The 14,734-nt window shown below is 43.1% G+C and overlaps 2 protein-coding genes across 12 annotated transcripts in view; one reads left to right on the forward strand and one right to left on the reverse strand.

Moving 5' to 3' along the window:
- The window catches only part of BICRA (BRD4 interacting chromatin remodeling complex associated protein), a 283,868-nt gene extending 281,441 nt beyond the window's left edge, over positions 1-2,427 (reverse strand). For all 6 annotated transcript variants that reach the window (XM_033954967.1, XM_033954971.1, XM_033954968.1 and 3 more), the window contains exons 1-2: positions 2,380-2,427; positions 1,760-1,847 (exon numbers count right to left, since the gene is read on the reverse strand). The gene's annotated coding sequence lies outside the window, so the exon portion shown is untranslated. The remainder of the gene's footprint in view (positions 1-1,759; positions 1,848-2,379) is intronic.
- A 268-nt stretch (positions 2,428-2,695) lies between these two features.
- Positions 2,696-14,734, forward strand: part of ZNF541 (zinc finger protein 541) — a 220,630-nt gene continuing 208,591 nt past the window's right edge. For 4 of the 6 annotated variants that reach the window (XR_004540499.1, XM_033957312.1, XM_033957315.1 and 1 more), the window contains exon 1: positions 2,696-2,875. The gene's annotated coding sequence lies outside the window, so the exon portion shown is untranslated. Of the gene's footprint in view, positions 2,876-2,920; positions 3,025-14,734 lie in introns of those variants that run through there. The other 2 variants (XM_033957313.1, XM_033957314.1) reach the window with 2 other exon arrangements.

The raw sequence follows: 14,734 nt of genomic DNA on the forward strand, positions 1-14,734 counted from the left end.
TGAAGACAGACAAACTGGACAAGAAGGTAAATCAGGTGGGGGAATTACAGAGGGAATAATAAGACAGATATTGGTGCTTAGAAGGTGGGTTGAAGTTTGGAATTGAAAGCATAATGATAATCTCTGAGATTGTGAATGGAGAAGGGAAACAGAGATGGCCTAAAAGTTGTATTTTCTTTCAACAAAAATCACCCTTTGGTTAAAACCACATTAGGCCTTTCTCCAAAGCCTACAAGACCAAGAGAAGTGGGAGAAAGTGTTGGTTCCTTGCAGCATTATGCCACTTAGGCTGTAATAATCTAAGCAAGAGTTGCACAGCTAAAACACTAGTTAGAAGAAATCTTGGAGCCTGAGTTCTAAACCCACGTCTTTCACTGCTTGACTCCAAGTAACTGTGCATAAGTCTCTTCACCAGCTCCTTTGTCTCCCCTTTATCCAAATGTTACTGCGTAACAGGGTTGTCCAGAAAATCTTGAAGCTGGAAAACTGCGAACTGAAGTTTTTCCTATGAATTTGATTGTGCTTGATCAGAAAATAATTTAAAATATTTTTAAAGCCAATCCTGGGGTACCTCAAAGCCACTGATTACGTAAAGCTTAGTTTTTTTCTTTAAAATTGCTATTATTTTTGCTTAATGGAGCAAATTTCTTGGTATTATAGCTATAGCTTTTATGTTTTCACACTCACCATGTTTGTGAAACACTGGGGACAGCACATTTGTGCAGACTTTCAGCAATGTTATAGCTTTTATCCCAGTTTCATCTGACAGTGGCTGTTTTTTAAAATTTCTCATGAGGATTGTATTGAATGACCCCTGACGCAGGCGGGTAAAACAAAACATGGCCTGTGTCGGACCCATCAATAAACAAAAATTTGGTTGCTTGGAACTTGAAGGCCCCTTGTGCTTCTTTTCATGCCTCTTACTGATCTGTGCTTTGAGTCCCTCATTTTTTTAATTGTGTGTGAAAAACATAAAAGTTATAGCTATAATACAAAGAAATGTGCTCCATTAAGCAAAAATAATAGCAAATTGTAAGAGAAACTAAGCTATATGTAATCAATAGCTTTGAGCAACCCCAGAATGGTCTTTTAAATATGAAAAAATATATATCTTCTGATTGAGCACAATCAAATTAATGGGGAAAACTTCAATTCACACACTTTTTTCAACTTTAAGTTTTTCTGGACAACCCTACTGGGTAATAATGACACGGTCATCGCTCCCCTTAGCTACTCTCTGTCCCCCCCCCCCTTTTTTACAAAAGCGTGGTAGTGGTTGCTGCATGGCAAATGCTCCAATGCCCATTGAATCCCTATGGGTATTGGAGCAATTACTGCAGCCTGTCATGATAATCGCCTTTAAAAGGGGGCCTGTATATCTTAAAAGATGGAAACTTGTTTCTGGTGCCTGGATTTTCTTACAAGACCTCTACCAAACTGGATGGGTATCCTATTTGGATACAAAACAAAATCTAAATTGTTGTGATATGTTGAACGTATTAGAGCTGTTAACAAATCTGTGTACAGCATTGTGCTGACCATTCAGATGTAGGCATGTCTGACAAGAACATATATAACTAGTGACAAAATATGTGTTAAAGTTGTTTGCAAAATGACAAAATACTTACAATTTATTGCACAATACTTGCTGTGATACTTTTCTCTCTGGAACCCTCTTACCAAAAGATATTGTAAATAAATAAGAGTTTTTGAGAACAATATCAAACAAATATAAATGAAAGAACTGGCGTACACTTACTCAGGGGAAACAGGCTCAACAGGTTGCTTGCACCCAGCTTTCTAGAAAGGATAGTGCATTTTGAAACAGCAGCCCCCAGGTATTTACACTACAGAGAAAATAATGCATATCTTGACATAGTGAACGTGCTTAATTTAATACAGGCGCTGAAGACATTTAAATATGCTTCCTAAGTAAATCTCTCCACCCCAAAAAGAAACCCAGAACTCGGGCATAAATACCGTTAATAGTTACTTTACTATTTTCACTGTAGCGGGGGAAAAAAAGCCACAGAAAACGGGAGCAAAGTAGAAAAATAAAATCGCTCGTGAACCACAGATATTCCTGCATCATCACTAAAGAACACAGTTTAGATTAAAATAAACAGCATTTATTTAATTAAAACAAAAGTGCTTAGCTTTCACAGTACTGTATTTCCATAAGTCAGTTTATGATTACCATACTTAGTTCAGAAATATATATATTATCTACATATTGTTATTTATACAAATCCAGTAATCTAGTAAAAAGAATACACTATCTTCCTTAATATTATAACCACCGAAAGAAAATTAGCCATCGAATCTAGAAATACAGATATCGCCATTCAATTTCTATACAGATACACATTTTTGACATACACTGAAAACGCTCAAGCATAAACCGGATCTGTACAGGCAATCTGCAAAGACAACACAAGGAAGGGTCCTCAGTGCAGCAATTAAAAAAAACTGGTTCTACCAGGGGAAGTAACGCATCACCCGATTGGCTAGAAAATGAGCAGCCCAGAGAGAAGTGGGCATGGCCGCATACATCATCCTGCAGCCTGATTAGATGGGTTAAATGTGATTGACCAGTGTGTGTAATTATTAACCAGGAAGGCGGAGCTTCCTGGCTTGTTTATACCCCTTGATTGGCCGGATTTGAATTGGCTATACATTGTGTTTATGCCTGAGTTTGGGAGGGTTTATTTTGGTAGGTTACTTGGTGAAAGTGCTGGGCAAGCTAAGAGGCAGTGATGCTGTGACAGCTGGAGCAGCGAGGCCTCCCCGTTGATACCACTGCGAGCGCGACTTCCTGTGGATGTGGACAGCACGGGACAAGATATACAAGCAGGGAGGTGACAGATATAGACAAGTTCAGTGTCTGCTGCTGCAAATCTTCCTCACTGCTTTCACTCAAAATAGTTTTATAAAGAGTGAATCTCATCACATTTACGCTTTGTAGTGTGTGGAAATAAAGGCAACTCGATGAGTACAGAATAAACTAATCAAAAAAACGTTAAGGTAGTCCAACAAAAATATATCACCTACTATTACATATTCACCTACTATTACATATTTATTTCATTGACCAGCAATTACAATGTATTGTCAATAATTTTAGCAATCTGGTAGCTTTAAATTTACTGTAAATAACCTAGCAACTAACACTGTTTTATACATGCATTGTTTAATTATATAGAAACAAGGCTCAGCAAAATAAAGTTATAGGTAAGTATTAATTTATATTCTGCTTTTAATTAAGCGGATCATACAGAAATATACATAATTAGTAAAAACAACAATGTAAAACCAAGCATTAAAATCAGCATCTACAACATGCAAATAAACAGTAGTCCAAAGTGGGAGAGACTGCTGTTCCCAGAATAATCTTTTAGGGCTCCTTTTACGAAGGCGTGTTAGGGTCTTAATGCGCGGAATAACGTGCACTAAAATGCCCCGTGCACTAGCCACTACCGCCCTCCTCTTGAGCAGGTGGTAGTTTTTTGGCTAGCGTGCGCTATAGCGCACACTAATCCAGTGTGTGTGCTAAAAACACAAGCGTACCTTCGTAAAAGGAACCTTTGGGGTTCCTTTGGAGCCAGCCTGCTTTCGGACCCTTCAGGAGCTCAGGGTCCATTCCTCTGGGATCGGCTCGCCTGCTGATTCTAACAGAACCTTGAGCGTAGGCCACGTGGCCCCTAAGTAAGAACTCTAGGGGTATCAGGGAGCCAGCTGCATATTTCTCCCCCCTCTCCCGTTACTGCGTGAGGAATCCTGGGATGGAAGTCGGTGGCCGTGGTATATCTGGCTGGCAGCCAAAAGATTTTTTTTGATGGTTGAGAATCAGCAGTTTCTGAGGCAGAAATCCTTTCCCTGCAGCCAGGCTGATTCAGGCTAGGCACCTGAAGTCACAGTGAGTACTCCCATTATTCCTAAGGAGAACATTGGGGGGGGGGGGGGAAATTTGTAATTTTAGTGGTTTCTGTTAGTACTCGGTCTCCTTCCTCTAAATCCCTAAAATTGTTATATTTTTTTAAATTATGGTTTTATAATTTACATCAAATAAAAGTATAAATTAAAAGGAAAAACAGAGTCAAAACATAATCATTTCCTTTAGGATTAATAAGAAAAATTAACCTAAAAAATTAAATTAACTGAATAGTCCACATAGGGGAGAGACAATTCCAATTACATGAGGAAAAATCCAGGAATAAAAATATAGGAATAGCAGTATAAGTCTTCATTACATAGGAGTCCTTTTACTAAGGCACGCTAGCCATTTTAGCATGCGCTAAATATTAGTGCATGCTAAAACGGTTAGTAAAAGGACTCCATAGTAACATAGTAAATGACGACATAGTAAAGACCGGAACGGTCCATTCAGTCTGTCCATGTTGTATCCATTAATAAATATGTGATTAGATTAATTTGTCTCTTCTTTGATATTTGTGGGCCATAGACTGTAAAGTCCTAGGTTCCAAATGATGAAGATGCCATCCAAGCTCACTCCAGCCTATCCAACCATCCTGTTGTTTGTAGGATACCTACCATAAAGTCTGGCCAGTATCATTCTCATGTTCTATATTAGTGGAGTTCCCATTGATGCCCACCCCATCCCATCCTCCACCAAATAACCATATATGGGACACAGACCGTGCAGGTCTGGTCAATACCAGTCTTAGTTCTTGAATTTACATCCTTCATTTTCTAATTAAAGATCCTCTATTTTTATTCCATGCTTTTTCAAATTCCATCACTTTTCCTCTCCACCACTTCCCTCGGGAAGGCATTCCAGGCATCTACCACCCTCAATGTGAAGAAGAATTTCCTAACATTGCTCCCAAGTCTTCCTCCCTGTAATCTCAAATTATGCCCTCTAGTTTTACCATTTTTTCTTCTCTGGAAAAGATTTGGTTCTATATTAATGGATTTCAAGTATTTAAATGGCTGTATCATATCTCCCCTGTCCCTCTTTTCCTCTACAGTATACATATTTAGATCTTCCAATCTCTTCTCATACTTCTGGACCACTTCAAGTCTTTTTATATCCTTCGCCAGAGACGGCCTCCAAAACTGAACACAATACTCCAAGTGCGGCCTCACCAATGATCTATACAGGGGCATCAGCACCTCCCTTCTGCTGGTTACTCCTCTTTTTATACAGCTTAGCATCCTTCTGGCTACAGCCACCGACTTATCACACTGTTTAAATGCCTTTAGATGCTCCCTCAGCCACAATCACCCCAAGGTCCCTCTCTCCTCCCAGCACATATGGTTCACTCTGATTTATAACATCTTTCCATTCAAGGAAAAACTGTAATTGAGAGGGCTAAAAAAATACAACCCCAAACCCTATAGGAATGTTGCTCAAAATATACAAAGCATTTACAAGGATATCGTAAATGAAATCTTGCCCCCAAGGTAATAATATACTGCTTTAGTGACAGAAATTTGTTCCTCCTTGCTTGAGTCCACTTAAGAAATATCAGAAAATATAAAAATCTTACTGTCTAAATGTTTTTTTTCTTTAATTTTAAAGAAGTCTCTCTTATAAGTGCCTCTTTATCTTGTTGAAATACAAACAATACCAGCAGTGTTGATCTCAGTGTAACTTCATCTGCAGAGGATTCCAAAATTTTAGTAAGGTTCAAACTGCCTACTGATACCTCCAGTCTTGGGACTAGAATGTTTTATAGGGTTTGATAGGAAATATACCTTCTGAAGAAGTGGAAGGCCTGAATATTTAAACACCTTTCTCAAAAACATATAAAGTAAGACCTGAGGAGAAGAGGTGAGAAGTTTGGGAAGACTTCAAAGTCTGAGGTTCAGTTGTCAGGTAAAGTTCTCAAAATTCTCAGTTTTCTGTTGGATCACCATCTTTTTCTGTGACATAGTAGATTGAACAGTTTGGACCCTATGAAAATTCTGATCCAAGTCCTTTATATTCTCAGATTGAACTTTAATATTTCCTCACATTTCTGTAGCTTATAGGAATGCATTTGTACGAGTGGTGAGATTCCAGCACATACCTTATGAAGAGAGTCTAGTGCTGTCCATATTGAATCCAGAGTTACCTCTGCAGGCTTAATCAGAGGTGAAATAAGAGATATTCCTTCCCCCAACTTTAACCGGACTCCTTCCCCTCCAACTGATGTCAAAGCCACAGCTCCTACAGGGAAACTCAGCATGCCCTCGCTCTCCACAGGCAATGTTGCTATTGTATCTGGTGGAGTTCCCAAATTTCTCAAGTCTCGTGGCTATTGGGGAGGCATAGGTCCTGTGGGGCTGAGCGAAATTTTGCTCCCAAAAGCCAAACTCGCCTCCATGAGCTAGGACGCCCCAGTCTGAAGACAAAGCGAATATTGTGATTGCAGTCTGCCACAATGAAGGACACTCTGGCTGCTGAGCAGCCACAGCTGAGCTCCTCTGTGGCATTAGGAAAAATCGCTAAAATTGGGCAGCGCAAAGCAATATCCAGGTAATTTAAAAAAACCTGGCAGGAAGCAAAAACACAGAGTCCTCACTGCGGTGCCATCTTGTCCTAAAATTGCTATTTTTTAGTTTTGCATGAAGCTCCAACGGTGCAGATTTTTTGACAGTGGCCATCTTGGCTTTTTAGCGATCTGACTTTAAGCTCAATCCCTCATGGATACTAAAAGCTGTTGACCTGCCAAAGGCAATAGAACCAAATTTAGTGGCTCCAGGAGAGCTCGCCAGTTTTCATCTGGTTACTCCTCTCAGAGGCCATTTCAGGAGTCCACATAGAGATTTGGTGGTTATCGGCGCCAGCAGGGCAAGATTAATTCTTCAAGGGCCACTAGGCACACAAGTACACTGGGCCCCCTAGCTCTGCCCCGCCCACATCCCGCCCCCATTTATTTACCTATTTTATTATTTACTTCTTTATTTCCTCTTGTATTTCTTTTTTTTCTTTTATTTTAAAATTCAAAACAAACAACAAAGATTACCATACCAGTGCCAGTGTACAGTTTTAGTTCTATGCAAGTCCCAAACATCTCTGAACAAATTCCCCCTTCTCTTCCCACCTACTTGCCCAGGATTTTAATTCTGAACCCTTTCCATAAGTATATAAAAGTGTTCAAATGCATTGTAAAGCAGTAATACTATTCAAAACATAAGTCTATTTTAATAACCAAGTTTGCAACTCGTTTCCACTGCCTCACTCTGTCATCCAACTTTAACCCATATGTATAAACAACCAAATCTATAACTCCTCTGGTACGTTCCACTCCATGTATGCTAATTTGTAACAAAACAACAAGTCAAGCGGTCCATCAAAGAATCCAACATGGAGCAAAAGAAGATCAGCAGACAATAAGGAGATTCAAATCACTTTACAAATTAACAAATAAAACAAAAAATGGAAAATAAGATATCATTTTATTGGACTAATACATTTTTAAATTAGGTTTCAGAGGTCAAACCCTCTTTCCTTAGGTCAGTAAAGTATACTGCTGTTACAGTATCCTGTCCTAACATGAGGAAGGAGAATTTGGACTCTAAAAGTTAGTAAAAAATGTATTAAAATTAGTCCAATAAAATGATCACCATATTTCCATTTTCTATTTATAAACATTTATCAACACAGCTACAATACTACTTTATCCTATAATAAAAAAATTAAAAAATATAATTTTGTTTTCTACCTTTGTCATCTTGATTTTCATATAGGCTCTCTATCAGCTGAATTATGTGTTTGGGTATTCCCATTTGCACTAGAGTTCTCCATAATTTATTGTAATCCACACAGTCAATAGCTTTGCTGTAGTCGATGAAGCAAAGGTATAGAGGGTTTTGGTATTCTTTGCTTTTCTCCAATATTCATCTAACATTGGACTAGGACTCGAGCACAAGTTGATGGCACCTAACAACCTTTGTCTCCCAGTTTCTGCTTTCCTGATCTTGTCATTTTCTTCCTTCCATCCACTGTCTGCCCCTTCCAGAAACTGTCTGCCAACCACCTTCCATCTTTCCATTTCTCCTCCTGCCCTCCCCCTGCCCCCTTGGTCTGGCATCCATCTTCTTCCCTCTGTTCCCCTCTAGGTCTGGCATCTCTCTCCTTCCATTTCTCTCTCTCTTCTCATTTCCTCCACTCAGATCTGATATTTCTGTCTCCTTCCCCCTTTCCCCCCATGCTCTGGCATCTCTCTCTTCTCTATTTTCTTCTTCGGTCTAAATTAAATTCTCTCTTACTATTCAGTCTTCACTGTGCCTACCCATAGATTGCCACCCCTTTCCTTCACCCCTCTACTATCTCACTAACTCTCTTCTTCCCCCCCCATCCAGCATATGCCCTTTTCTTTCTCACCTCCTTCCATCCAGTATGTGTTTTCTTTCTCCACTTCCATTCAGCATCTGCTCTTCCCTCTCAACTGATATCCATCTGCCCTCCTTCTCCCCACTTCCATCATCTGCCCCTTTCTCTCTCTCTTTCCTACTCCGAGCCTACACCCCAAGCCCATCTCCCTCCCTTCCCCTCACCTTCGCGTGGGTCACCATTTACATTATTCTTTGGAGGGTTTGTGACCTGTAACCCTCCCCACCACCACCTTCTCCTGTTCCTCCGAGGGGTTCCGACCTCTGCTCCTCCACTTCTCCCTCTCAACTCCTCTGGGTGCAGCCCACACTCCTCTCCAGCTCCTTCTTCTCCACTTTTATCCAGGCCCTGCACCCCCTCTACAGACTTCTCGGAAGGGCTGCAGTTTGTGGTACCCTTCGCGCCACCAGCTACTCCTCTTGCTCCTTCCCCACTGTGACCAACACCTGCAGCAACCCCTCCCCTGGAATTCCCTCTTCACATATCTCAGAGCCGCCCCTCCCACAGCGCTTACCTGCTGCGGAGGCTCCTGCTTCCATCCCATAGATGCGGCGAAGAACGCTCGTGCAGCCAGCGGGTAGCAAGATCAGCCATAGCACCTGCAAGCGATGCTCAGCTCAAAGCTTCCCCCTGACACGAACTGCCCAGGTGGAAACAGGAAGCTGCGTCAGAGGGGAAGCTTTGGGCTGAGCACCACTTGCAGGTGCTGTGGCTGAACTTTCTGTCGATACCGTGGTGGGTACCGATCTTGCTGTCATCAGGGGGGGGGAGAGGGTAATCTTGCTGTTATCAGGGGGGAGGCCCAATCTTGCTATCATGGGGGTTGGGCTGATCTTGCTGTCATCGGAGGGAGGCCCGATCTTGCTGTCATGACCGTTTCAAAAAAAATGGAAAGGTGACGGTGAGTTGGCCTTGGGCCTATCCGTTAATCCGGCCCTGGGCGGCAGCAAACTACAGATTCCTGTGATGGCTTGACCTATAAGAAGCAGCATTGCCAGGAGGATGGCCATTCCTCTTCATACATTTAGGGACAAATGGGAACAGATCTCATTTGACCGTTGGGTGCTAGATGTTTTCAGGGAGGGGCACAGAATTGAGTTATATTTACTCCCTCCAGACAGCTGAAGAAGTAGGTCAGAGTCCAAGTGATGGTGCACCAACTCTTAGATATTCGTGCCATAGAACCAGTTCCCTAAAAAGAATCGGACTAAGGCAGTTACACTTTATACTTCATAGTGACCAAGAAAGGCACAGAAGATTGGAGGGCCATTCTGGATGTGAAGTCTATAAACGAGACCCTGAAAGTCCCCCACTTTTTGTATGGAAATGGTCCACTCCATCATAGTGGTGGTAGCTCCAGGAGAATTCCTTGCCTGTCTGGATTTGACAGAGGCATATCTTCACATCTCCATCTGTTTGGCTCACAGGAGATAATCCAAATTTCACATGCTTCAGTACTTCCATATTGTGGTGCTCCCCTTTGGTTTGGCCACAGTTCCCCATACCTTTACCAAGGTGATGGTAGTTGTAGCGACCTACCTTTGCCAGATGGTGGTCCAAGTGCATCCTTACCCGGACAATTGGCTAATCAGGGTCCCCTAACTGGCGGACTGCAAGTGCATGGTTCAGCAGGTGCTGAGCTTCTTACAGAATCTGAGCTGGATAGTCAACTTTCAGAAAAGTAATCTTCAGCCAACTTAGTGTTTGGAGCATCTGGGAGTTCTTTTTGACATAACAGAGGGCTATGTTTCTTCCCAAGCCACATAAACAGAAGCTCAGAATGCAGATCCTCATGGTCTTGGCCTAAGCTCCGCAGCCTGGCAGTATCTGCAGGTGCTGGGCTTGATGGCGACCTCCTTGGAAGTGGTGGCCTGGATGAGAGCTCATATGCACCTTCTCCAGCACTCCCTTCTCTTGTAACATCACTCCCTGCAGATGCTCTCCTGGATGGCGGAGGCGAAGCACAACATGCATTGGTGGCTCAAAGGGGAGAAATTGGTGAGGGGCATGCCTTTCCGAATCAAAGCATGGGTGACCCTCATGACCGATGCCAGTCTCAGCAGCTGGGAGGCCTTCTGCTACTTTCACCCTCTCCAAGGCAATTGGTCCCCATCGGAGAGCAAATGGTCCATCAGTCGTCTGGAACTAAGAGCCATTCGGTTGGTCTTGCTACAGTTGCAGCCTGTCCTAACAGGGAAAGCAATCAGGGTGTTTTCAATCAACATCACAGAGATGGCTTACAAAAACAGATGCGTGGCCTTCTGCTTGGAGGCTCAGAGCGCTGTTCCAGTGGGCGGAACTTCACTTGAAGGCCCTCTCAGCGGCCCATGTGGCAGGAGAAGAGAACGTCTAAGCCGACTTTCTCATCTGGCAGACCCTGGCCCCCAGAGTGGTCTCTCTCAAAAGGCATTTTCCCTCATAGTTCAGACTTGGGGCAAACCAGACATGGATCTGGCGATGGTCAAGAATGTGAAAGCATCCCACTTTTACAGCTGCAGAGTCGAGCAGGGAAGTGCAGTCCAAAGATGGATGACCCTCAGATCTGTTTCTCTAAGTGTTTCCACCATGGGCCATGGTGGGATCAGATCATCTGCAAGATAGCCATCCTTCTGGTGATCATAGTGGCGCTGGACTGGCCCCAAAGGCCCCTGAGACCCCGAAGGCCCCTAAAGTTGCCTGTTCATCCAGGACTTCTCAGTCAAGACCTGGTTCCGATGGAGGAGCCAGAACACCTTGGTCTTACAGCATGGCTCTTGAGTGCATGGCCTTCATTCGGAAGGGTTATTTGGAGGCTGTGATTACGATTCTCCTTAGGACCAAGAAGCCAATGATGGTTGCAGCTTATTCTAAGACCTAGAAGACCTTCCAAGGAGCAAATGGACACAGAGAGAGCTCCAGTTCCAGTGATCCTTGCCTTTCTGCAGGCTGGCCTCGTAAACGGACTTGCGGTTTCATCCCTCAAAGTGCAGATAGCCAATATCTCATGCTTTCAGACTCAGAATGGCCTTCAGTTTCTGGCTTCTCACTTTGACTTCACTCATCTTGGGACCTCAATATGGTTTTGAAGGGCCGGGCCTGTGCTTCTTACGAGCTTCTTTCAGAAGCTATCCTGCTAGAACATATGGTCAAGACAGTGTTTTTGGTTGCCATAATCTCAGCAAGAAGGGTCTTGGAATTGCAAGCTCTCTCCTGCAGGTAACCATTTCTCCATTTCACGGTGTCGGGTGTTTCACTGTGCACAGTTCATTCCTTTCTTCTGAAGGTGTTTTCTGCCTTCCAAGGAGCTTTGTCTGCCCACCTTTCAGCTTAGGGGTTTGGGCATACAAGATAAGCTCCTGCATAAGTTGGATGTGCACAGGGCCCTGGATAGCATAGCTGGTTTTAAGAAAGATTTGGACAATTTCCTGGAGGAAAAGTCCATAGACTGTTATTGAGAAAGACATGGGGGAAGTCACTGCTTGCCCTGGATCAGTAGCATGGAATGTTGCTACTCCTTGGGTTTTGGCCAAGCACTAGAGACTTGGATTGGCCACTGTGAAAATGGGCTACTGGGCTTGATGGACCATTGGTCTGACCCAGTAAGGCTATTCTTATGTCTTATCTACCTGGAGAGGACTAATGACACCAGGCTTTCTGATCATTTTTTTGTACTGACCTGTTGCTCAAGACAGGGCAGGCCAGCCTCCAAGGCAACCATTGCCAGATGGATCTATGTAGCAATTTTCTATTCCTACATTTCTTTTGGGAAACAACCACCTCTTTCCCTGGCAGCGCATTCCACCAGAGGTGTAGCGACCTCCTGGATGAAATCCCGGGCCATTTTGCCAGATGAACTCTGCAGAGCTGCTACTTGGGCTACTCTTCACACTTTTATGAAATTGTGATGTTCTTCAGAAAACTGACCCACAATTCAGTGACCATAAAAATATAACTATTCAGCAGACAAAAAATGAAAATTTCTCTCCATAGCTGTTTACTCTAGTCTCATCCCATCCCCTTCCTTTCCCAACATAGGAAAGGAAAGGGACCACAGAATAGGAGAGGCTAAATTAGAGGAGAGTGGCTATTCTTAGAAGGAAGTAGTATGTGCCTGCTCATGTTCTTCAGGGTTTTACAAGTTCTGTCTCCATTCCTCTTGTTTTCCTCACAAAATGGATGCTTTTGTCAAAGTGGCTCCTCTCATCCTGTGGTCAGTTTGGAAGGGGAGAAACAGGGTAATTGGCAAAGCACAGTCCACAAAGAATCTTCTTGAAGAAACTGAGGCCCCAATGTTCTAAGCTTACTGTACCTTTAACGATCGAAGCTAAACCAGTTCTAACCAGTTTAATGTCAAAGTATTTTAGCTTCTGGTGCATGGTCTTTTCTATGCTTCATAGCATCCTCTGATAATACTATGTAAATGTAGTACAATAAGGTCATTAATATTAAAATAAGCACTCCGGGCGATGCCCAGACATTGCCTGGTGATGTACAAAATGAAGTGCTGACCTTTAATGCTCTAAAGTTACCAGCAGGTCTGGAGGTGCCATTAGTGTTGAATCATGTGTGTTAAAAGTACATCTCAGGTGCATATGTTAAAGGTGCATCTCATATGTGTGCATCAAAAGTATACACCATCAGGTCTGGGCTGCTAATTGCATGAGATGATACATTCATCATACTTGATGGAAGGGGTTGCCATTTATGTGTGTGTTAAAAGTGCATGTCTTAAAGGCATGTTCATTAAAAGCATATGCTGTCAGGTCTAGGGCTGCCGATTACATGAGAGGTGAAAGTTGAAAAAAATAAAATAAAATACGGGGTAGCATATGTGTCCCACACAAGCAGTGTAGATCAGTGTTCTTCAACCGCCGGTCCGTATACCGGTGCCAATTCGCAGAAAATTCTTGCTGGTTCACATAGGGTTGGCAAGATCGATGTGCTGCAATTTCATGCTGGTCTGCGCAAGGCTGGTGAGATCATGGGGAGCCTCCGACAGTGGCTTTCTCCCCTCCTAGCAGCTCTCGGTACTTGCCAACGCAGCGATTCACTAAGGCAGTCTTGGGGCTTTTGCTGAGTTGCAGCCACCTCTGATGATGCAACTTCCTTTTTCCTCAGAGGTGATGCGACCCATCAAAGGACCCAAGGCTGCTTTAGTGAATCGCTGTGCTGGCAAGTATGGAGAGCTGCTGGGAGGGAAGAAAGCCACTGTTGGAGGCTGTTGGAGGCTGCTACTGGACCTGGAGGAAAGGAGAAATGCTGCTGGGAGGGGAGGGAAAGGAGTCTGGGAAGCTGTTGGACAAGGGAAAATAAAGGGACAGGTGCTACTGGATCTGGAGGGAAGGAGAAGGAGAGATGCTACTGGGAGGGGAAAGGGAAGAGAGTTACTGCTGGACAGGAGAAGAAGGGAAATAGCTGGCAGGGAGATTAGAGGAGGGGAAGGGGAGAGACAAGAATGAGAAAGTAGAGAGATTGATGATGGGAAGGGGTCAGCAGAGAAATAAGCAGAGAGGGACAAAGATGCTAGATCTGGTGTAGGAGAGATAAAAATGAAGAGAGCAGTGAAGCTGAAATGAATCATGTAAAAAGGAGAGAGGGGGCACAGGTTGGATGGCAAGGGGAGAGGGGCATAGAAAGAAGACAGATACCATATGGAAGGGGGAGAGGGCAGCCAGTGGATGTAAGAGGCAGATGCTGGATTGAAGAGACAGAGAGGGCAGACGCTGGAAGGAAGAGAGTGAAAAGATGAAAGCAGAAACCAGAGACAACAAAAGGTAGAAAAAAAATCATTTTATTTCTATTTTGTGATTAGAATATATCAGATTTGAAATATATATCCTGCTAGAGTTGGTATTAGACATAACTGGGGACTGCAAAGCCCAGGCAGTGCTTCTATATCTTCCAGCTGGCTTAGGGTTCTCTCTGACCAGGGGGCAGTTGCCCTAGTTGCACTCCTCTAACACTATTCCTGTCATGTGTGACTGCAGTATTCTGTTAGCATGATATTTCTGTGTAGCATTCTGTAATAATTTGGCTTATTCAGTTTTCTTGATAGTAGAGGGGATATATGTGAAGGGGAGGGGAGACAGGTATTTTGTTGATCCTTGCTCTGTATTATTTTTTATTTTTAAAATGACAATTGTACAGAATATTGTTTCTTTTTATACTTGAATAAAATACATTCAATATAAAATCATAACTGAGGCTTGTGCGGATGGGATCAGATGGTTTGCGGGGATCGAGCTCGCGAACACGGGGCGGAAATGGTTTTTTAAAATTTCAGTCCTAGTAGTTTGCCAGTCCACAAAATAATTCTTTTATTTCCGCCGGTCCATAGGTGCAAAAAGGTTGAAGAACACTGGTGTGGATAAAAGCATTTGCATGGTTTGCTGATATTTATGTATCCCTCCCCTC

Source organism: Geotrypetes seraphini, chromosome 8 (genome assembly GCF_902459505.1).
Source record: "Geotrypetes seraphini chromosome 8, aGeoSer1.1, whole genome shotgun sequence".
NCBI lineage: Eukaryota > Metazoa > Chordata > Amphibia > Gymnophiona > Dermophiidae > Geotrypetes > Geotrypetes seraphini.